This window comes from Zeus faber (genome assembly GCF_960531495.2).
Source record: "Zeus faber genome assembly, chromosome: 8".
Classification (NCBI taxonomy): Eukaryota; Metazoa; Chordata; class Actinopteri; order Zeiformes; family Zeidae; genus Zeus; species Zeus faber.
Window position 1 is genome coordinate 25,135,818 of NC_137195.1, and position 25,279 is coordinate 25,161,096.

The 25,279-nt window shown below is 44.1% G+C and overlaps 1 protein-coding gene across 2 annotated transcripts in view; it reads left to right on the forward strand.

Moving 5' to 3' along the window:
- The window catches only part of cdkal1 (CDK5 regulatory subunit associated protein 1-like 1), a 300,473-nt gene that overhangs the window by 249,927 nt on the left and 25,267 nt on the right, over window positions 1-25,279 (forward strand). The window lies entirely within an intron of this gene.

Below are 25,279 nucleotides of genomic sequence, written 5' to 3' on the forward strand. Positions count from 1 at the left end.
AGAGTTTCTGCTTGAATTTCTTTGCAGGATGTCAGAACAGCCTCCCAGAGCTGCTGTTTTGATGCAAACTGCCTCCCACCCTCATAGATCTTTTGCTTTAGGATGCGCCAAAGGTTCTCAATAGGGTGGAGGTCAGGGGAGGATGGGGGCCACACCATGAGTTTCCCTCCTTTTATGCCCATAGCAGCCAATGACACAGAGGTATTCAATGGTGCATTGTCATGCATGAAGATGATTTTGCTACCGAAAGCACGGTTCTTCTTTTTGTACCATGGAAGAAAGTTGTCAATCAGAAACTCTATTTACTTTGCCGAGGTCATTTTCACACCTTCAGGGACCATAAAGGGGCCTACCAGCTCTCTCCCCATGATTGCGGCCCAAAACATGATTCCGCCACCTCCTTGTTGACGTCGCAGCCTTGTTGGGACATGGTGGCCATCCACCAACCATCCACTACTACATCCAAGGTTGCACGGCACTCATCAGTAAACGAGACTGTTTGAAAATTAGTCTTCATGTATTTCTGGGCCCACTGCAACCGTTTCTGCTTGTGAGCATTGGTTAGGGGTGGCCCAATAGTAGGTTTATGCACAACTGCAAACCTCTGGAGGATCCTACACCTTGAGGTTCGCATGACTCCAGAGGCACCAGCAGCTTCAAATACCTGTTTGCTGCTTTGTAATGGCATTTTTGCAGCTGCTCTCTTAATCCAATGAATTTGTCTGGCAGAAACCTTCCTTATTATGCCTCTATCTGCACCAACCCGTCTGTGCTCTGAATCAGCCACAAATCTCTTCACAGTACCATGATCACGCTTAAGTTTTCATGAAATATCTAATGTTTTCATACCTTGTCCAAGGCATTGCACTATTTGAGGCTTTTCGGCAGCAGAGAGATCCTTTTTCTTTCCCATATTGCTTGAAACCTGTGGCCTGCTTAATAATGTGGAACGTTCTTCTTCAGTAGTTTTCTTTTAATTGGGCTCACCTGGCAAACTAATTATCTCAGGTGTCTGAGATTGATTTCAGGGATCCAAAGAGCCCTGAGACACAATACCATCCATGAGTTGAATTGAAAAACAAAAAATGAAATGTTTATGACACTTAAATCCAATTTGCATAACAATTTGGAACGCGGTGTATATCCAGGAAAGTAGTCGGCGAGCCTTCTGAAATACCCCGAAAGATATGCAGATTTTACTCACTTTAGTGCGAAACTAACGTGAATTGGTCACTACTTTCACGCCGCCACTTGCCCCGGCTCTTTTCAAACCTCAGGTTGTCTTCACCCCAAAAGCGTAGCTGTAATCATGCCAATACTTTGCATGAATCACACATCAGAAGTCAGCCCACGCACCTGTGTAAAATGAAAATGACCCGGACGCTCGCGGGTCCTCCCACTCTCTCCTCCACCTGACACATAGTGTATGTCTGAGCCATAATCTACTATCAGATCAATAACCGTTTAACCCTGAAGGGTTGACAGAAGGTGCGATGCGTCCAGGGTGCAGTTGAAAACAGGGGAAGATGGAATGCCTAATTGGCGCCTGTGCGTATGGACGCTTGTGTTTGTAGCCGGTTGTGGCTGCGTGGGAGGGCCAAGGTCTCACCTCTTGCCGGACTCAGAAGTGATCTGTCAATGAAGGATGTTCCCCAACCTTTGGATTCATGTGGACAGGCGGCTTTGAAGCAGAAGACCGCGCCTGCCCCCACCCGAACCCAACTCACCCCACAGGAAGCTTCGCTTCACTCCCCACCCCACACACACACACACACATATACATACACTGCACACTCACAGATTCACCAACAGACATTTACCCACTTTCTGCATAATGGTTTTGCACAGATATTTCATCGTCCGATAAGCTATATTTTATATATCTCTCCTAATATATATATATTTTTCTTGTATTTTAAACGGCATTCAGGGTGGAAGGCAAAGGAAGAATTTTGTTGTGCAGGGAAACTTGTTGTTTTTTTTTAGCTGTGCATATGACAAACACTTTGACATGTGTTTAACTTTGTGGATTGACAATATCCTTTGGCTTCCTACGATGTGAACCTGTGCCATGTCAACTCTTTCTGGAGCATACAACTTCCACACAGAGAGGCTCCAGTCAGCAAACCATGAACCCAAGACCATTTTGTTGAGAGGTAACGACGAGCGCTAACCACAGTGTCACTGTGCCACCATTCCAGGGCAGAGTAGGTATGGACAGGGAACGAAATGTTGGAAGGGCATAGCTATAGGCCGGCTTATGGGAATGTGAACTGCCTGGAACAATATATCTCACAGCTCTTTTGGATTGCACTGTACCTTTTCATGCTGTTTTCCGTCAAATAACCAAATTTAACCAGGTTTAACTTCTTGCAAAAAGCAGAGTAGAGAGTAATGGAGACAGCATGACAAGGTAGGAAAAACCGACTTGAGTAAAGCGTCAGAATGGGCATTTGCAGAAGGTGAAGACTGATAAAACACAAGGAGACAAAGGACGGAATTGCTTGTGGGGAGAAAGAAACTACTGATCCATGGAAGAAGATGGAAGAGTCTGAGAGGAACTGTAAAGACCAACAGTAGACCGCTCCGTGCCACTTATGTAGAAACGATGTGCTGCTACAGCAGCGGCTTTTCCAGGAACTACAACTGAAGAAATTAAGTCAAAGTGTCCCCGCAGCAATGCCTTCGCCTGCGTATATTTGTGACTGCGTGCATGTGTGCTTTTTTGTGCATGTTTAAAGTGTGTAGATGTGGGCTAGCATGAAAACAAAAAAACAAAAAAAATTGTGGGCGTGCAGTTGTTTAAGGGCTCATGTATGTATGCCGCTTTTTTCATCCATGCACACAAGGCGTGTATAGGAGTGTGTGTGTGTGTGTGTGTGTGTGTGTGTGTGTGTGTGTGTGTGTGTGTGTGTGTGTGTGTGTGTGTGTGTGTGTGTGTGTGTGTGTGTGTGTGTGTGTGTGTGTGTGTGTGTGTGTGTGTGGATGCGTGTGTGTGTGTGTTCATGTACATTATATACGCAGGCCTTCAGGCAAGCAATGTTATTTACTGTGTTACAACTACCATACTCTGAGGCGGTGTGTGTGTGTCTGGTTGTGTGTATTCACGCAGATTCAGATGTCACTGCAAGGCCAGGGTGTAATCACATTATTTCAAGCGAAGCTTTATGAAGACAACACATGTAGTGACAACAAGTCCCCAAGCTCGCCAGCATATAGAACGACACGACTGGCACATTTTCAGTATAGGCCGTATGATATGCATGTGGCCTTTGTTTGTGCGAGGTTGGCATCCATGTTAGCGTGTGTTCAGGTTCCAGCTGAGGCTCCATGGCAGGGCACAACTCTTGTCTTTCTGCGTTTTATGCTGTCTTTGTTTCCCTGAGCTCCTCATGAGCAATGTCCCAATATATAGAAATCATGGCTCCTTTTTATGTGGTTGTTCGACGATGAGGAGATGGATTACATGCTGTAACTAACTGTTTGTTCACTGTTTTTGGTGAAAAGTGCAATTTGATAAGTCATGCACAGTTAATTTTGTACCGATTTGCTAACATCCCTCACATCAGTCGTTCACCATTTTCCTAGCTTTCTTTAAGGCGTTCAGGAAGTCGCAGGACACGTATATACAACACGGCTCATCCCGCTCTGTTTCAAACCATGCAATGTCATTTGCCAAATTTAAATGTCCTTTTTTTTTTTTTTTTTTTTTTTTTTTTTAAACTGTATTCCTGCACTTACGTAGTTTAATTTTTCCTCAGTCGAAAATGCTTCAAGCTTGTTTTTTCTCCCCCAAGCAAGTGACATAAGCGCAACATATGTGTCACCAGGTTTGAAGTGGTTCAGTGGTTTTGGCGTTGTGGCGGACACACGCTGGACTATTTGATAACCGTGTGTCTAGATGACTCGATGCCCTTGCGAATAGCGCCTTTTGGATTCTGTGCGCGTGGAGAGCTGGGGGCTTTTTTTTTTTTTTCTATCGAGGACACAATTTTGTTTATCTGTCCAATGTACCATATAGGAGTAAATAACCTCTGTCGGCCAGTTATAGCTGTGACCGGCAAACCGCCCTCCCAGCTCTTGTGTAAGGACATCGGCCAGTTTATATAACCTCCCGTTCACGGACCAGGTTTCGATGGTTTTGACCCGTTTCTGGGTAAATGCCGTCGAAAGAATCGAAGTGAGTGCCCTGCTGTTGGCGAATGAGTGCACGGGTCCCGCCAAACGGCCAAAGGTGCTCGCACTGATCCAATATGTTTATGGATGTTCATGGCTCCGATATGACTCCTAGCTAATGTGTCGCTTGATATGGCCTTCTTCAATGCCCATTTATACTGGTGGGGAGGGTCAGTTTGTCCATTTAAGGCAAAGAAAAGGGGTGTTGTTTCTCACACATTTTTTACACGCTATAAAATCCAGTGAACACACGTGCTACCTGGAGTTAACGTGGCCTGACAGCCAGACATTCAGCCAGCATTTCGTCCGACAAAGATATTTCTGATACGATCCCCAACAGCCACTGTTTGTCCCCTTGACCACAGGCAGCTGTGCTTCCTGCTGCTTCCTATTGCACCCTATCGTGTCCTATTGTGTGTCGTAATGTCTTTATAGCCTTTGCCCACAACATATCATTTATTCTCCACGCGCCACAGCTTGTTTGCTGTTGATGGATGTAATTTTAGAAGGTCACAAGTTGTGTGTGTGTGTGTGTGTGCGTGTGCGCGTGTGTGGGGGGGGGGGGGGGACTGATGTCAAATAGCTTGTGTCACTGATTCGGCTTGAATTTGAATTTATGATGCTATTAATGTTTTTAATCCTTGTCGGTTTGGAGGAAGTTGTTCTGTGCTTTCACAATTATCTCGGAAGCAATCAGTCGTCAGTTCATAACATTTGTTCGGAAGTTGAGACGGAAGCAACTGTCTGCAATCAGACAGCAGAAAGTTGGCCGACGGGAGCAAAAGCAAACAAGGAAACCACACAGAGGAGAGGTTTTAAGAAACCCTACCAAGCACAATGACATTGGAAGTTCATTCTTTGTCTTCGATGCTTACTAAGTTTTAGCACACGACTGCAGCGGTTCTCAAACTTTTGTTAGTAGTGTAGATCTTTTTTTCAACAGAGTACCCCTTCACTGGCATTGGGAGAAAAAAAATAAAATGAACATAAATTATGTACTGTGTGTCATTTGTGGTTTTTTTTTAAACATTACACATAACCAATCTTTTTTAACAATTTTTTTTTTAATTTTCCCAATACCCCCTGCAGTACACCAAATTGCCCCTCGTGGTACGAGTACCCCTATTTGAGACAAACTGCACCACTGCATAAAACCTGCTCCAACAGACTGCTCAAATCCCTCCGAACAGGTCTCCTTCAATCTCAGCGACATCTTTTGAAATAGACTTGAATCATTTTGTTGGTACATACAAGTCAGACAAAATTTTTGGCCGTGTGTGTGATGTAATTATATATGTGTGCATGTATGTATACGCCAGTGAGGGAGTGTGCACACACATTTTAATGAGGACTCCTCTCTGTTGCCGTCTGCTTTGTGTACAAATTAGTGTGGGCCTCCCATGTCAGACTGCACTGTGTGTGCATCAGGGGTGATGAATGTACAGGGACCAATTTAGCATGAACATTCAAGTTAGATTCAAGGCCCAGCCACTTGGCCCGTCAAACACACACACACACACACACACACACACAGACACACACACACACACACACACACACACACACACACACACACACACTGAGCATGGCCTATTTGATAGCCATGCCACATTACCATATGCCACTGCTGGGGTTGGCATCTGCTGCCCTAAACACACACACACACACACACACACACACACACTAGAGCAGTTAATTTCTCAGTGTTGATGATGTGTTGACGATGATGCATTAATGCTCCTGTTAAACACACACACACACACACACACACACACACACACACACACACAAACAATGGTGCATTTAAAAAGCAGATCTGTGACCAAACGCACTTTGAATCACATTCAAATTCAACTATATGGCTTAACTCTCTCTCTCTCTGTCTCTCTCGCTCTCTCTCTCTCTCTCTCTCTTTCTCTCACATACACACACACACACACACACACAAATGGTTGCAAGCGCACCCCTTATGTCCGCTGTGTGTTCCGACAGCTGATCCTGGGTTGAATATATGCAAAATCAATCTAACGACGACAAAGACACGCATACAAACACAGCCATTCAGAAAGGCCATGGCTGGCTCCACAATGAACATCCAGCTACACACTAAAGGAAACACAAACACATTTACACACGCAGGGAGACGTTATGAATATTCAAACAATGTTAAAGCCATTTAGATCGGCCTTTCATTTGCATCTGTGCTATTAGTCCACAATCAGAGCCGGCTTAGTGTGCCAACAGCCTCCCTGCCCTGTCTACAGACACAAACGCACACACGCACGCACGCACGCAAGCACACACACACACACACACACACACACACACACAGACACACACACACACACACACACACACACACACACAGCACAGACAGGGGACATAGAGAATGGCATAGGCTGAGGCTCACAGTCAATTGCTCAAGGCCAGACAATCCAACAGCCACACACACACACACACACACACACACACACACACACACACACACACACACACACACACTTGCTCCAGTTCTGTGGTTCATGTCCCTGATGCCTTTTTTTTTTTTTAGGCGGGCCCTCCACCTGCCTCTGCCTTCTGCTGGTACCTGATCTAATCTTTTGCAGAGTGCTTCTACAGTGCTCGGGTGTATAATACAATACTAATGCAAGGCATCGACCCCGCCCGACACTTGGAGTACTTCAAGTCTCGGACAGATGAGTATTTTGCTTCAAAAGTGATCACCCATCCATTTTCCATATTCTTTTCCTAAGTTTACCTTTTTTTAATACTCCAAAGCTACTTTCTACTACACTGTCAAAAGTGAAATGTGGAAATGAACGGAATATTTTGAATCAAGGTAAAGTTATAATAAACTCTATTTTCATTAGAAATGTTTATTTTAAATTGAGTCAACTTGAAAAATAAAATTTTTATAAAACATTTTATTTTTCCTCCTTTCGTTGTACTGTATCATCGCCGCCAGTAGTTTCAGTTCGTGGCTATCCTTCTCTCCTCCTCCGTCTCGACTTGTTCCATATCTCTCTCTCTCTCTCTCTCTCTCTCTCTCTCTCTGATCACTGCCAGCTTGAGCCGTGCAGCTGTACACTCGCAGGCTACACTCTTGAAGCTCTGTTATTACTACCTGCTCTGTGTGATTAATAGTCATTATGCTTTGGCGTATTGGGGGGGGGGGGGTGTGTGTGTGTGTGTGAGCGAGCTGTCCCAGACTCAGTCCGTCCTCCTTTAGAACACCCCTATAAATCAATCAACACCATTTAAGAGCTACCCTTCTTTTCTTAAACCGGACGTCCTGTCAGAGCTGAGTAATGCCGCCCAGCGTTTTCACTCAATTTTTACTCCTCTGATCATATTCTGTGTTTTCTTTTTTTCTTTCTTCTTACACAGAAGGCCAAGAAGGACAGAAAGCCAGCTAAAGGATAAGAAATAACATACAATTATGTTGATCTATGTTGTCATCTAATAGAAGATCGGTTCTCTCAGACACTCCTTTGTCTTCCCTGGTGATTGGTGGCGATATAAGTGTTGGTGGCATTTGTTGGTGATATTTGCCTAAAAAGCAGGGTGCCAAAGCACAAGCCATTTATATTTCTTTGGCCAAAAAGGAAACAATGTAGAAACTGACAAGAAATTAAATTCTTCACCATTGAAACCTTCACCTCTGCATCGCATGTGGTTGTTGTTTTTACAATGTGATTTTGCATCTGATCTCACATCTCAACTTCTTTATATACAGTCGATATGGAGACGAAGCAAAGCAATTCAGGGAAAAAGTAACTCTGTGTTAATAGTAGCAGCATCAAAGGTGGCAAAGTCATGCAAACAGGACGATATTCTATAGAACCTTTATGCATCTTATTAACTTTACTATTTACTTCTGACCACACCAGACGAAAGCCATTCTCTTACTGGAATGGCCAAAATCATGACATTTTGACAGTGTTTTTTTCCAGTAAAACGGCTTTTAAACTCAACATTTCTGTGTCGCCACATGCCCTGTGTCTCATCGCCACAGTCCGAGCTGAAGTTGATCAAGTTTGAGTCGGCCCGCTGAGCGCGTTGGCGCTTTATGACCCACGTAGCGCCCCCTCGGTCGTCCTATCTGTGAAGATAAGTTCCTTCGCTCTCTGTCCGCTCACGTCTCCGTCGACGTATATACTGCGTATAACTCCAGACCGCAGCCTACACTATGTCCATATATTGGCTAATATGGGTGCACACATCAGCGGGGGGTTGGAGGGGGTAGGGTCAACTTTTTCTCAGCCTGTGGCGGCCAAACAGTCCAAACAGAACATCATGTCCAAACAGAGCTGATGTACTTATAGAATGCATACATCAGTCCGAGGCTATCACTGTCTGTGGAATGCCTCTCGGTACGGGCTATCTTTCAGCATGCATATTTCTCTGTCCGCTGACACCGCTGCTTCTCCCTATAGGGAAATACATTCTGTAGATCCTCATGATCTCTTTAGATTGTGACCTTTTCACACTGGCATGCATCGAGTACTGTCAGCACTTTCCGACCCAATGTTCTCAGTGTCCCGGACCAGCGAGGCTGGGGAGGGAGCGCAGTTGTAGCCCAAGGCCTGCTCCAGCAGTCCGCTATGCTGCTTTTTCTCTTGGCTCACGCGCTATAGGAAGTAAGCATTTTGTGGGCTCCGTCTCCTCTTGCTCCGAGACCTTTAACATATATGCACGATCCATCCTGTCAGCAGTTTGTGACCCCGGTCTCCTCTCCTTTTTTTCCAGTGGACAAGACTGAGGCTGGCAGTGTCCCAAGGCGACCGGTCTCCATATCTAAAGCTTTTCTGACTGCTTATACAGTACATCATGGCCTCCTGAATACCACTGCATTGCATTCTATCTCTGTACTGTTTTCATTTGCCGTTGGTTTAGTTCTTGCGCACGAGATCAGCATCTATATTAACTTTTCTTTTTCTTCAGCACCTCCACCAAACAGCCTACCTATATGTTTCAGGTGACCAGTTCAGTGTCCTAACTTATGTATGAAATTTGTCTCCTACCCCTTTTCACACAAATGCTAATCTTTTATGTGCATTATCTTCAGCATTGGCATTTTTACTGTTGCTCTGGAGTCGACAAAGAATTTGGGTCCCTGTTGATAAAAGATCTTTGGTGGATAAAGTACAGATTTGGCTCAAACTCAAGCTAATATCAATGGAAAGAAGAAGGAAGAAATATTCACCTGTTTTTCCTATTTTTTTGTTTTTTGTTTTTTGCCTCGAGACATCAACAGGCTTTTCCTCAATCCATCATTTGCGCCACTTCAACCTACAGCTCCCTGTATTAATTGTTCCCAGGTATATTCAGGCGTGCACGTGCTGTTGCACTGAAAAAGAGTACATTCACACACAAACAATTCGACAGACACAATGTTATTAGCCCCCACAGCAATCAAAATGTTGAGTTGCCCGGGGAGGCCACCCTTGAAATCACAATCTAAAGGAGGGGAGAGAGAGAGAGAGAGACATCAGAGAGACATTGAGAGAGACATTGTACATCAAGCTCTGTGCTTGATGTACAATGATAGCAATTAAATGCTTCCTTGACATTGGCTGACATTTCTTAAGCTTTTATTTTCTTTGTTTATCTATTTTTTTTCCCTTCATACACACAGGCTCAGTAATCATAGCGGGCGCAGCACACACACACGTATTTAGAGACCTATTTGTTTGTTGACCAGTGAGATACCCATTTAAGAATCTCAACCTTGAAACCCTGCCATTGCACAAGGACATTTTATGGGGGCATTGGTACATGTTGAATACTACACTTGTCACTCTTTGTGCATTTGAGTCGTGATTCTTAATAGAACGCGCAGGCATGGTACTGGCAGAGTGAAGCACACAGTCCCTTTACGCCCATTTCCTACCTGACATTAATTCAAAAGTCCACACTTATCCATATGTGCGGAAGCTGTGGCATTGAATATGAGAGGGAGCTGGCAGTCCTTGAAGGTAGTGAATCGGCCTTTTAATTAATTCATAGTATGTGGCTATTGGCTTTATGTAAAGATAGACGTTTCAATGAAATTGACTCGCATCATCACATTTCGAAGCCACGAGGAAAATTTTGCAACCAGTGTACACATACTACAATCAATACATTGATTAGTACATTGGCGATCCATATAAGTCTAAGGGGGTAATAGAAGTAAATATACATGGCACAGTTATCTCGGGGGAAAAAGCACATAAGGGTAGATATTAAAATGAAAGAAAGTAGCTATTGTCATTGGTGTATTGGAGCACTGAAGTTGGGGTCCGGTCTTCTTGACTTCTGAATGATTGAGGTTAATCATGGCGGCAGCTCAAGTCTTGCCCCCACACTTGTGCCATATCCAACCAAAATGGTAAACCGTGTGAGGTTATTTGCCGTCTATGTGCTGTTTCATTTAGGTAACAGGCAGCTCCAGTCCAGCAGAAGATTACAACAAACAACTCGGAGGCGGGAGGGACCTATTAAATAAATCAAAACAGAACATGACTAACAGCCTAATCTTGCCTGGTCGCGTTACCCTCAGAGACGCTGCTGTTATTATTTTTGCCTTATCAAACTAGTTACATACATTTCTCTCGCTCCATTACGACGACTCGAGGGCTGGCCTTGAACTGCAAATGAGACATGTTTGCCGATGATAGGCTTTTCTATGCATGTATGATTTGTAGTGACTTCAGGTGCGGCCCCCAGTGCTAATCATACTGCTGCTGCTGCTGCTGCGAACGCATGGGCCTGATCAACAATTATAGATTAATGTTGATGTATATAAAAGTGCACATACACATAAGCATAAACACACAGACGCCGTCTCACATGGCAAAGGCCTCCATGCCCACAGGGAAGCCACAGACAATCAGTCCGCAGCTGAGCTCTGATTGATGCCGCAATCACATATACACAAGGAAATGCTGCGATGCCAAAGGCCCGATGCTGCTCGACATCGGCACACACACACACATACATACACACACACACACACACACACACACACACACACACACACACACACACAGGCTAACGAGCTCCCACTCCTGCTAGGTGAACAATTCAAGATAAGGTACAATATCCAGCTATTTCCAATCACTAGGGCAGGATGAGACACAACACCGACAGCAATGCCAGGGATTAAGCAAATGATGTAGGATGACGGTGTATACAGGCAATGGAATTCGAACAGACTTGCGCCTCGTGAAAGCCTAATTGAAGATCATGATTGTCCAAAAACACAGGAAATGGCTTTGCTTCAAAAGAGCTTTTTTTGCGTGAGATGTTTGTTTCGAGGTATTTGTATGTGTTGGAGATATTTGCCAATACAGAGTTCTCAGTTTTCTTTGCGCCTGTTATTGGACTAATATCTGTTACTGTATTTTGTCTGCCCCTCACATTGTGTGTTCGTGCGCCTTGCAACCACCAACATTCACATTGAATTTGTTCATTTCATGAAAATGAAAATTGAAAGAGATAAACTACTATTATGTCATACAGTAATGAATTATCTACTGAAGTTCGTTATTTTTTGGAAAAGAATATGTTGGAGCAAACGACCGCCCCATTGTGCTGGATCCTGTCTGTGCATGAGAAAAAGAGATGTCAAGGAGTGCTGTTTTCCAAGGCGTTCGTCCTGTGTTTCCATGTCTTCATTTTGACGTGATTCATTGAAGCGTACAAGACAACACACAGCCTGCAGGCCTCTGTGGCAGCCCTGCGTGTGTGTGTGAGATTTGGAGACATCTATCCTTCTCCAACAACAAACTAGATCTGTCACTTGCATTGCAGGGTGGACTGTCTTTTTCTGTCCGTTAACTGAAATTGATGAGGCAATCAAATGAGTGTTGTGTGTGGGTGTGTTAGGTGTTTGTTGGTGCGCGCGTGTGTTTGCGAGCGTAACTTGTGTGTTGATACATGTTTGCTTGTTAGCAGATGGTGTGTGTGTGTGTGTGTGTGTGTGTGTGTGTGTGTGTGTGTGTGTGTGTGTGTGTGTGTGTGTGTGTGTGTGTGTGTGTGTGTGTGTGTGTGTGTGTGTGTGTGTGTGTGTTCATGGAGCAGAATGTCACAAAGCATCACAGTCTCCAGGCCGTCGTCACAAAGTCTGCGCGGCTTCTCGTCAGTCGCTTCTCAGCTGATGTACTTTCTGCCTCCTCTGAGCTACAGGCTGTCTCTCTGTCTTTCTCTGTCTTTCCCTCTTTCTCCCTCCCTCCGTATTGCACGAAATGAAATGAGAATCTGCTGCTGTCATCTCATATTGAATTTAATATAATGTCGTAGATGTGTTTGTCCCAAACGTGTTCCTTAGTTTGGCCCCCGATTTAACTTTTCGCAGCAGCTTCAGAACGCATTGAGCTACACTTAGTCCAATTTGCTATTTATTTATTGATTTTTTTTAATTTATTTTATTATCATTTTTATTTTTTTTGCAGAATCCTGGTTCAAGAGTGCCAGTCAAGAATGTCAATTAATATCCAAAAATCCTGACCTGGTGTTGTTGACAATGATGTGTTCAGTCCAATCAAATTTCAGATAGAAATTCACAAATCAAAACGACCCAATAGATTAGATTATATAGATATATCACTATCACATAGATATTACTATCTTATTTGCAAGCCCAACAACGTAGCCCACCTTCCTCACCAGCCTTGATGCCGCCTCCCCAGCACATTAGATAGATATTACTCCACGATAAGATGAGGGTGAAGCCAGTAACCATGAAATCAGGTTGAGCCCAGTCAAATTGAATATGTTGACACCACCCTTGCATGGTTCTGAGCAGGTTTAACAAATGAAAAGACATTTGGGGAGTCGTGATTTTGACCGGGTTTGTCTCAGGAACACAAGCCAGTTGCCGTGGAAGACATTGCTTGTGGTCCAAAGTGTCCTATGATGCAAATGGACCAGACGGGTTTATGTTTTGTTTGTTAGTATGTTATAACTCTCTCTCTCTCTCTCTCTCTCCCTCCCCCCCTCTATCCTTGTCTTTTACTCACACTTCCTTTCTTTTATGCTCTCCTCATCGTTGCTCTCCAGCCTTCCTTATCGCCCTTATCTCATCGCCGGCGTTCTCATTGTTGTCGAGTGTTGTGTTTTGTTGTCAGTTCTCAAAACACTCCCCTACGTTTCCTTGTGTTTTAGCTCAGGTTTTCACCCATAGTGTGTGTGTGTGTGTGTGTGTGTGTGTGTGTGTGTGTGTGTGTGTGTGTGTGTGTGTGTGTGTGTGTGTGTGTGTGTGTGCGCGTGCGTGTGTGTCTGTCTGTACATGCTGTACATCCTTGGAAGGAATACCTTTAAAGCCCTAGAGTTGAGGAGGATAAGGGGCTGCGTACACTACATCCGATGCAGGTGCGGCACGGGGCTACGTCGAGCCAAATCAAGGGTGGAGGGTTGGTGTGCAGTCAAGAAAGCATTAGAGATCTGGCATACAGCCTCAAGCCACACACACACACACACACACACACACACACACACACACATACATACAAAGTCAGTGAGGCCTGCCAAGTCTGTATTCAAGGAGGTATAGCAGGGTAATTGTTATTCAGCAAGCTTAATAAGACAGCTAGTCCCATGGTGTGTGTGTGTGTGTGTGTGTGTGTGTGTGTGTGTGTGTGTGTGTGTGTGTGTGTGTGTGTGTGTGTGTGTGTGTGTGTGTGTGTGTGTGTGTGTGCCCACTTAATCTGAGTTCTGGTTGTGTGTGTGTGTGTGTGTGTGTGTGTGTGTGTGTGTGTGTGTGTGTGTGTTTTTCTTGCGGCACAAATGTCTTTTGTGCCTATGGTCAAGTTTTTTGTTCTGCTTGGTGTATTAAGTATCGTATGGAGGTAGAGCAGGGTCATTATTATTCAGTAACCTCAATAAGTGGGTGTGTGTTTGTATTTTTCTTGCAGCACAAATGTCTTTGCGCCTATGGTCAAGTTTTTGGTTCTGCTTGGTGTATTAGGTATCGTATGGAGGTACAGCAGGGTCATTATTATTCAGTAACCTCAATAAGTGTGTGTGTGTGTGTGTGTGTGTGTGTGTGTGTGTGTGTGTGTGTGTGTGTGTGTGTGTGTGTGTGTGTGTGTGTGTGTGTGTGTGTGTGTGTGTGTGTTTCTGTTTTATTTTCTTTTTCTTCAGTCTTGTGTGTGTGTCCTGTTGTTCAGCTAATTAAGCATTGCTAAAGCTTCCACTGTGACACTTTGTCCCCTCCTCTTGGCCCAGGCACTTATATGGACGCACTGAAAACACACCCTTTGCCCGTCCAGGGGAAGGAGCCTTTTTGCTGCATTTTTCTTTCCGCTGCTGCCGGAGAAGTCTTATGGGTCCCAAAAGTTGGACACAAACCCTTGGACCCTGGGGGATTTGGTACCCGTATAGTACCAAGCGAGATGCTCTCATTGAGAATGTAAATACATTAAAAGTTATGGTTTTGTTTGTTTTTTAAAAAAGATGTTGAGGACATTGTTTGAATGGTCACAGAAGTTTGTTCGCGATGCTGGTTATTTGTTCAGGCTTTTAAAGATGAGATCACGATCGGTCAACAACTTCAGGGTTTGCCATTATACAATTTCCTAGAGTTTTGCCCCCGATATCGGTGTATTGTAGATGTAAGGATTGTGGGATTTCATGGGCAAAAACAAAAATGGGGGACAACCGTGTGAAATGTAGATTCACCTTTTAGGTCACTGGGAGACTTTGTAGAATGCCTCAGGACGGACCGGGGCGTGCGTGTGTGTATCCGGAAGTGTTTTGGCCAGCAGCCACTGAGAATGCAAAATATTCCTGGCTGACAGAGCCATGCCAATAGATGTGATAATACTGACAATCTCTCTCTCACACACACACACACACACACACACACACACACACACACACACACACACACGCACACACACACACACTAGCTGTAGTTCTGTAGTTTTGGATCCAGGTGGGAGGATGGTTTCTAGTCATTGGCATAAGAAAGAGTTCTTTTCTGTCCATTTTTTACCATGGGGGTGTGTGTGTGTGTCTGAGCGTCTGCCTCCCCCGGAGCACAGTTAGGTTGATGGACTCCAGAGGGATTAACATAAGAAACGCAGTATTTAAATTTCAAACTACTGTTCTCAAACAACACATACACACAGCAGGGTACTCAGGTGTTTGGATAAGCTGGACGGAGCTCTTTTTAAAGAGTGCCTCCTGGCTCCGGAGCCCACTTAGTCGGACGGGAAGAGTGTTTGCGTCTGGACCAAAGTTGAAGGACACCGGAAAAAACCCTCCCAACCGTTTCCCCCTCCTACTTTTTCTCCTCGTGTGTACTTAACGATTACCCCTTTCTTTCTATTTTCCTTAGCCCCTCGCGAGGGCAATTCCTCTCAGTAGCCATTTCCACAAACATCCTTAACATTTGGGTCTGTTTACCATCAGCGCTGGAGGCGCAGGCTGAAAGCTTTGTATTGTTCTCCATCTTGTTTGGGTTTAGTTTAATCAACACTTCAAGCCGCCATCGATAAGTCCCGGTGCTTTCCCATTAATTTTACAGCCGAGATACCGGCCGTATCGGTGTGTAAACCAAAGCCTTAGCGGTTATAATGGAACGGCGTTGTTAAAGGCCGGTCAGATAAAGGGAAGAAAATGACTCAGCTTGTCGCGTCCCTGTTTTTCCCCTCTTAGATTGAAGCCGTCGCATTCACCGCAGCGTCAAACCGGCGCTGTAGAGCGACCGAGTGGATCAAAGGCCCCGGAGTGAAAGGGAGCTGGATGTGTTGCAAAGGAGCGGCTGAGACAGATAAACAGGTTAAAGGAGTGAACGGGCAGATAAGGAGCCAGTCTGTGTGGAGGGAAAAAACAACAGTACTCGTGAAAAAAAGTCCTCCCTGCGTTCTCAAAGCAGAAGGTGCAGAGTTCCTGAAGACCAGGTCGGACACGCAGGTTAAAAATTGACTTCATATCCGAGATATGGATAATGGCATTGTTCAGTGGTGTCGTATCCTCATGAAGTAATCCGTATCCTCATGAAGTCATCCGTATCCTCATGAGGTAATCTGTATCCTCATGAAGTCATCCGTATCCTCATGAAGTACTCCGTATCCTCATGAAGTCATCAGTATCCTCATGAAGTCATCAGTATCCTCATGAGGTCATCAGTATCCTCACAAAGTAATCTGTATCCTCATGAAGTAATCAGTATCCTCATGAAGTCTTCCGTATCCTCATGAAGTAATCAGTACCCTCATAAAGGAATCAGTATCCTCATAAAGTAATCAGTATCCTCATAAAGTAATCAGTATCCTCATGAAGTAATCTGTATCCTCATGAAGTAATCTGTATCCTCGTGAAGTAATCCGTATCCTCATGAAGTAGTCAGTATCCTCATGAAGTAATCAGTATCCTCATGAAGTAATCAGTATCCTCATGAGGTAATCACTATCCTCATGAAGTCATCCGTATCCTCACGAAGTCATCAGTATCCTCACGAAGTCATCAGTATCCTCATGAGGTCATCAGTATCCTCATGAAGTAATCAGTAACCTCGTGAAGTAATCCGTATCCTCACAAAGTCATCCGTATCCTCATGAAGTCATCAGTATCCTCATGAAGTCATCAGTATCCTCATGAGGTCATCCGTATCCTCATGAGGTAATCCGTATCCTCATTAAGTCATCAGTATCCTCATGAAGTCATCAGTATCCTCATCTTGTGATACAAGTTTACTAGTTCTGCTGAAGCCGCCTTTCCACCGAATCCAACAAACGACAACAACTCACCGGAGGTCATTCATTTCCATGGGGGGATGGAACCCCCACCCTCTGCAGTGCTGAGATGTGTCTGTGTTTTTGTGTGCAAGCGTTGTTAAATGTTAAACTCTATCGCCAAATTTCCGTTCCGACAGCGCGACCAGAAGCCACTGTTGCTAAGCAACTGGCAAGCAAGCGTCATGGGAACAAAGCTTAAAACGAAGGCAATAAGTTATGTATGTAAAGCAACAAGGTTATTAACGTTAACGTTGCGCGATCCTACATTCCCTATCAATAAATGGATTGTGCATTGTACTGAAATGTTCAACTCTTCAATGAAAATGGTGAATGTCCAGCAGAGCAAACTACTCGCCGGTGGGTTCTGCAGGGCCAGCGCGGACCCAGCTCTCCCATTTTCTCTGACGTATTTGAAATTAGTGATGCGAAATCTCGACCAATGCGCGGTGACGGCGGATATGAGAGTCGGATCCCTTGTCTGATCCGGTGTAAAGGTGCCTTCAGGATGATGACAAAATAGGACCTACAAATTCCTTTGGATATAAATACACTCGAGTTTTGGTCTCATGTGCCTGTCTTTACCGTATAGTTCACTTGGACTAACCGCTGGTCCATCAGCAGGTTGTTGTTTTGTATCTTCGTCCCTGTGAATATTGCGCCCGATCATAATTTGTACATGTGTGTGCATGTGCATGCGCTTGCTAATCAGCGAATTGTTGAATATTTCGCTTTGTTACATTGCATCAAGCCTTATGTCTTAATCTCTTTGGGGGGGTTTCCACTCCCGCTGATAAGGTCCATAAGACCGCCAGTGCCCCAAGCGCTGGAGCCCACTGAAGTATTAATACGGCGTTCCTTTTCTCAACAGTAAAACATTTCAGCCAAAGCGGTGAAAACTATTTCCAACAAAGTCTTTCCCCCCTGTCTGACATGACGGGGGCGAGTGTAGATTAGGCATTTTTCAGGAGACGCTGTACGACAGGAGACTTGGATCTGGATGGGGATTTCCCCTGGAAGGGAAGAAAAAAAAAAAAGATTTAAGGGAGTTCTCTACACCTCTGGCTAAAGTGAAGGATTTAAGTCGTCTGGTCTCTCGAGTGCCTTTTTGATGTTGTGTTTCTTCCGATTCTAATTACCCCGCTCTCAGCTTTTCAGTTCTGTCTTTCCTTTTTCTTTTATTTTCTTTCCTTGTTTGCATACTTCAGTCTTGATGCTTTGTCTCTGCAATAGATGGATAGACTTTCTTTTTTGCCGCACCTTGTTTCGGCTTGGATTTAACAGTATTGTGGAGCCGATTTGTTTAACTGTGATCTGGGCAGATTTTGCATCCGTCTCCACCAACACCCCCTCAATGCAACCCCGGATTCCTGCTGAAAAGTTTGGGTCTCGCTATTTCGGTTTAGCTTTGAGGGTGAAACGAAATGCCCAACCTGACAGCGAAACTTGCTTCTTTCATACTTTCTTTCTCTAAAGCAGCTCTTTTTCAAAGTGAAAATGAAAAAAAGATAAAATAATTCTTAAGATCAGAGCATCACTGTTTAGCCCTGTTAAAATACCCCCTGCAGTGGTTGTTTCACAAGCAACACAGTGAAATCTGTTTTATTTGTGTTATATTATAGGGTTAGTATCCCCCCCCGATTCTGTTCTTTGGGTGAACACATTTTGTGTTTGTTTGTGTGCAAGTGATTTTGCACTCAAGGCTCTTGGGCAAGAAGGCATGCGCATTGCGTTGCGTGCTCCCGCTGAGTTGTGTGTCTGTTTGAGACTAAAAGAGAAACGGGGCTAGGGCAGACAAATGAGGACGTGAACGAGGAAGGGGATCAGTCAAAGCCTCAACGAGGGAGGCTCGTGTTGAAAGAGAACAAGACATTAGAAGGCCATAATGCCCTGTCCTATTGGTGGTTGTATACAGTAAATGCACACATTTGCAGCAAAAATGGCGTTACATATGCAGGCACACAGCCTTTTATATCGGACTAATAAGGAAAAGTCGTAGGTGTCCAGTTTAAAAATCTGAGCATATTAGACCATTGTCAAGGTTTTGGTCATCTTACTATTGTGGTGAAACTCAAATGTTGTCTTAAGCCCCTTTCACACATACAGTGGGGCAAAAAAGTATTTAGTCAGCCACCAATTGTGCAAGTTCTCCCACTTAAAAAGATGAGAGAGGCCTGTAATTTTCATCACAGGTTCACTTCGACTATGAGGGACAGAATGGAGGGAAAGAATCCAGGAAATCACATTGTAGGATTTTTAATGAATTAATTGGTCAATTCCTCTGTAAAATAAGTATTTGGTCACCTACAAACAAGCAAGATTTCTGGCTTTCACAGACCTGTAACTTTTTCTTTAAGAGGCTCCTCTGTCCTCCACTCCTTACCTGTATTAATGGCACCTGTTTGAACTCGTTATCAGTATAAAAGACCCCTGTCCACAACCTCAAACAGTCACACTCCAAACTCCACTATGGCCAAGACCAAAGAGCTGTCAAATGACACCAGAAACTAAATTGTAGACCTGCACCAGGCTGGGAAGACTGAATCTGCAATAGGTAAGCAGCTTGTTGTGAAGAAATCAACTGTGGGAGCAATTATTAGAAAATGGAAGACATACAAGACCACTGATAATCTTCCTCGATCTGGGGCTCCACGCAAGATCTCACCCCCTGGTGTCAAAATGATCACAAGAACGGTGAGCAAACATCCCAGAACCACACGGGGGGACCTAGTGAATGACCTGCAGAGAGCTGGGACCAAAGTAACAAAGGCTACCATCAGTAACACACTACGCCGCCAGGGACTCAAATCCTGCAGTGCCAGACGTGTCCCCCTGCTTAAGCCACTACATGTCCAGGCCCGTCTGAAGTTTGCTAGAGAGCATTTGGATGATCCAGAAGAGGATTGGATGTTATATGGTCAGATGAAACCAAAATAGAACTTTTTGGTAAAAACTCAACTTGTCGTGTTTGGAGGAGAAAGAAAGCTGAGTTGCATCCAAAGAACACCATACCTACTGTGAAGCATGGGGGTGGAAACATCATGCTTCAGCATGACATCAAACATGATCCCAAACACACCGCCCGGGCAACGAAGGAGTGGCTTCGTAAGAAGCATTTCAAGGTCCTGGAGTGGCCTAGCCAGTCTCCAGATCTCAACCCCATAGAAAATCTTTGGAGGGAGTTGAAAGTCCGTGTTGCCCAGCGACAGCCCCAAAACATCACTGCTCTAGAGGAGATCTGCATGGAGGAATGGACCAAAATACCAGCAACAGTGTGTGAAAACCTTGTGAAGACTTACAGAAAACGTTTGACCTCTGTCATTGCAAACAAAGGGTATATAACAAAGTATTGAGATGAACTTTTGTTATTGACCAAATACTTATTTTCCACCATAATTTGCAAATAAATTCTTTAAAAATCAGACAGTGTGATTTTCTGGATTTTTTTTTCTCATTTTGTCTCTCAAAGTTGAGGTATACCTATGATGAAAATAACAGGCCTCTCTCATCTTTTTAAGTGGGAGAACTTGCACAATTGGTGGCTGACGAAATACTTTTTTGCCCCACTGTAGTTCCCGGTAAATTACTGGGATAACCTGTCTGGCACTGCGAGTGATTTTCACTATGCACACATGGAGCTACATTCTGTAACATTTCCATCCTGCACCTTTTCACACATGCCATGGCAATACCAGAATAGATGGGGCAAGGGACAGTCCGTTCCATTGTAGATGCGATCATTTGGACAATCTGCGTCGACAACGGACGTACAATCTGAATCGGTTTCGTTTTTTCCTGCCTCTCAGGGACCAGCAGGTTTCCACCTCGGTTTCCACCTCCCCGTTTACCCGCCCCTGCGAAACAGACTCGGTTCCCTCCGCTGACGGAATAACTATCACCCAATATTTTTAAATTAGTGTAACCATTTTCAACCTACTCTCTCGGCCCAAGAGAGTAGGTTGCCGGCAGGCAAGCGATTGTCCCTGATGCCACCGCACTCGAAGCACTTCATACACCATGTAGTGCCCCTCTCCATCCCTAACTCTAAAAGACACGTCTAATGGTCTGAGTGGCATTTTTAATAAATAAAAAGACCTGTCTCCGTTGTGACTGGACGTGTTTCAGTTTCTCATCTTTGCAGCCAAGGGCCACGGTTCGGATCGGACTCGCCATATTTCGCAATGTTTTTGTTTTTTCTTCCCGAAAACAAATAGTTTTAAATATTTGTACGGAATACATATTCGTTAAAACCCAATATTTGTGCTTGCCAATACCGTATTCGGATTCAGCTCCACCCGTACTTTACAGTACATGCTTGTTCCAGCAATTTTACTGCTTCCATTGAGAACACAGCTGTACCGGCATTTTCCTGGAAATGTTACTCGGTCTTGAGGTGAGAAATTGCCAGTACAGTTTTCATGCATTTCATACGTGACCCCATGCAAGAGATGTTACAGAACCTTTTGGGGATAGACTGCATGTGTGAAAGGGGCTTTATCCTGGCCTGAAAAGTGGCATTACAGTAAAGCAAGACATTTTTCTTATCTAACCGCACTGTTCTAGCCGAGTGAACACTCAACACATAATGACCTCTGTCATCATATCCATAAATTATCCATATATTACTAATGATGGTTTGTATTTGATTAATGATTAATGTTAAAACTCTGTGCCAGAGATGCGTAGGCCTTTCAACACCTCGATCTTTCCTTCGCTGTCTACCTGATCATCCCGTGGATATTGACATAAGGCTCGCGGTGACCATGACATGACATACACACACTACACACATTATATACATTTTATTAATATTATTATTTTGCTTTTGAAAAAGGTTGTAAAGAAGCTTGGGAGTAAGCACGTCGCTCAGGATTTTAGGCTTGTGGAGGAGGTATCCACCTTCAGAGTAAAAAAAAAAAGCAATCAAACAACCCTGAATATTAATGTTCTCCACCCCTCTAATACTCTTCATAGGACAGTTTTTTTTTTTTCTGACATTTGCAGAGAAGCTGTGATTTATGTGGTTTCTCTCCCTCTCTTTACTTAAGTCTGTCAGCTCGTCCGTGCAGGTGCTATCTATAGTGGAACGCCCAGACGTACACTCCTATTAAAGCAAGGAATTAGGGAAGGAGGGGAGGCGGGAGGTGTCGGGGGGATTGAAGGGGGAGTTGCAGAAAGAGATGAGCGCAAGAGAAGTGTAAGTAAAACACTGGAAGGACGGAGGACGGGAAGAGTAGGACAGTTGGGGGGTGGAGGACAAAATGTTTTTCGGGACAAAGTGGAAACAGCACTTGGAGATTGTAAAACGCTGAGAGCTGGAGGGAACGTCACGTAGTAATCCTTAAAATGAACCTACACACAAGGGGTCTTTTTGAAAAGCTTTTGCCCATATAGGTTTCTGTCAATCCTGCTTTTCAAAAACGGTGTTTTACTTTACAGGGCAGGTAGGAGAGTAGAGAAGACTGGAAACTACTGCGCAAAAGTCCGCACACTTCCATGTTCGTTCAGGGTTCCGAGAGTTGTCGAAGCGGCAATGTTCCGAAGGAGAAACGCTCGCCTTTTTTTCTGGCGCAAGGTCATCATAATTTTGTTGATTGTGTGGCTCCTCTTCGTAGCACAAAGGTGAGGTGGAGGAATGTAACATAACGTCCTTAAAGTTTGGCATTCATGAATCGTTTCGTCGATGCCAACGCCGTCCTGTGTTTGAGCAACAACAGTGTGTGCTCCGGGCGTATGATGAGAAATCCGGCTAAAGCTTGTCGAAATTCTAGTCGAGCCTCACGCCCTTTTGAAACCAAAGAAACATTCCTGTTATTTCAGAACGTGCATCATCGGACGTACCGTCTTTGCGGAGCTCAATTTAATCGGGTTAGCGCGTGAATAGAAGGTTTTAACTGTTTGCAGATGATATCTCTTTCTTCCGCTCTCTCTGTAACACCTCTACTGCCAGATATTATCTTTATTTTATACCTATTCATTGTGTGTGAGTGACAGACTCACACACAATGAATAGGTATAAAATATTCTTCTATTATTCTTCTATTATTATTCTTCTATGATTCTTATTTTTTTTTTCTCCGACCCCTTTCCCTTTACGATCGCCTTGCCTTACCCCAGCCGCTCCACCATGAATATCATCGGCAGTGTGACAAATTAATGGGCGTTTATAAATGGAAATTATTTATTACATGCACGCATTTCTCATTTATGATTGATTGGGATTGGGGAACACTCAGACGCACGTGTGAACAAACCGTACCTTCCCGAGGCGTTCATGAATCCTGGGTAATTTTATTTGGTATGACTGTGAATTGTCGCACAAATGCACGAAATGCATAGCAACGCATTGATAAAGGAGACCCTTTAAAATGAACCTCTACCCAAAGCCAACACACATTCACACACAGTGGGACACATCACGGCCACGGTTTGTTTTTTTTATGTGTGTGGTAATGCCTTTCAATCTCCTTTCACACTCTTCATGTCAACAGCAGCCTTCGATGAAAAAATAAATATATTGTTGCGTCTCTTAGAGAAATTTTTCAATGCACGTGGCTTCCGCAGCACCGTTTATTTATTTGATATAATTTTTGTCTTCACCCACCCCTTTGTGTCCGGGCATCAGCGCTAACCTCTTAGCCGCAGCATAAAACTCGAGAGGCTCCGCGGCCTTGAGTTTGTAATTAAATGATGAATCAACGCTTCATAGAAAACTGCGAGGAAACGGAGCTTGGCCTGAATTGCCGATTGCATGAATAGCGCACTTGCGATAACCACCGCTCACTCCGGTTGAATTGAAAGTTTTAAAGTGTGCTGCGATGCCCCCTCCACCCGAGAAAGCGCCTGCAATAAAACACCATCTACAGCCGTCAAAGCAGCGGTAATGTATGTCCATCATTGCTTTATCAAAAAAGTAACATATACCTATATTAAAAGCTTATTTTGAAGATTGGGCTCCAGTATATAAAGCTCCATTAAGGTTTAAAAGCTTTCGGGAGGCGCTGATTGTGGATTTGATTGAGCAAGTAAAAAAAAAGCATAGAGCTGAGCTGTGTGCTCCCCCCTCCACTCGCTTTCAATCTACACACAATACACCTGCTTTGCAGTACAAGTATGTAAAGTGTGTTTGGTGTGTTTTCTAAAGGAGCACAGTGATTTCCCTCGCCGTGCACTGCTCAGGTCTCCTTGATAGCGAGCGCATGAAAACTGGTCTTTTTTTGGGGGGGGGGGGATTGCTTGCATTTTGGGGGATGCACATTACAAAGACATCAGCCAGCCGAGTTGTATGTGTTAGTCGATTTAAAATGAGGGGTAATTGCCCGAATGAATGAAAACCAAAACCACTGCCGTGGCTTTTTAGCTGTGGTTAGACAGACGGAGCCGATCTACTTTGAAACAAAACCAGACCATGGGCCATATCAATGCAACTCTTAAACACACACACACACACACACACACACACACAATGGGACATCTACCGTGCTTTTAAACAGATACGTGAAATTCAATTTTTATTGGTCTCGTAAACACTTTTCTGTCTTTCTTTCTTTCGTTTATGCACCTTTCACTCACTTTCCCCGCTTCTATTACTCCCATCCTGAAACAGTATTTTTTTTGTTTGAATTTTGATGTTGTTTAAATTTTGCCCTTTCGCCCTCATTATTTCAGCACTGGTGAAGGTGTTGTGCTGCTATAGTTAAATTACTGCATAACTTCGAAAAAAAATACATGCACACTCGGGTATGTGTGTGTGTGTGTGTGTGTGTGTGTGTCTGTGTGTTTGCGTGCGTGCCCTTGTCTACTCATTGTACTTTGTACTATGTAATGAAACAATATGCCATTGTGATTCGTTCAATCTATTTCTCACTCTGAAATGTGAAGTCATTTCTTCTTAATTTCCTTAAATTCTCTTTTTTTTTTTTTTTTTTTTTTTTTGGATTGCCAATGCCGTAACCATGGCAACTGTAGTGAGTGCAATTAACACCTCACCGCCCCCGTTAATAGGCTCACCAAGACAATATTAAGTGGTAAAGGGCAACAGAGGAAGCATTGTTCCTAGCAATGTCGATTTTAATACCTGATACAGCGGCAGTCAGCATTAACAGCAGAGTGGAAAGAGTCACGCGATAACATTGATCTTTATTAGAGGCAGATTCCCTGTGTCTGTGTGTGTGTGTGTGTGTGTGTGTCTGTGTGTGTGTGTGTGTGTGTGTGTGTGTGTGTGTCTTCTGCCCTCCCCGAGTTATAATTAGTTGGCATATGGCAGGTATTACCTCACCTCCCAGCATGATCGACCAGGAGTTAAACTTCAGGTATTTGGATTGAACGGATGCAGTCTCACCATTTAAACCCCACCCCCCCACCCCACCCCTTTTTCC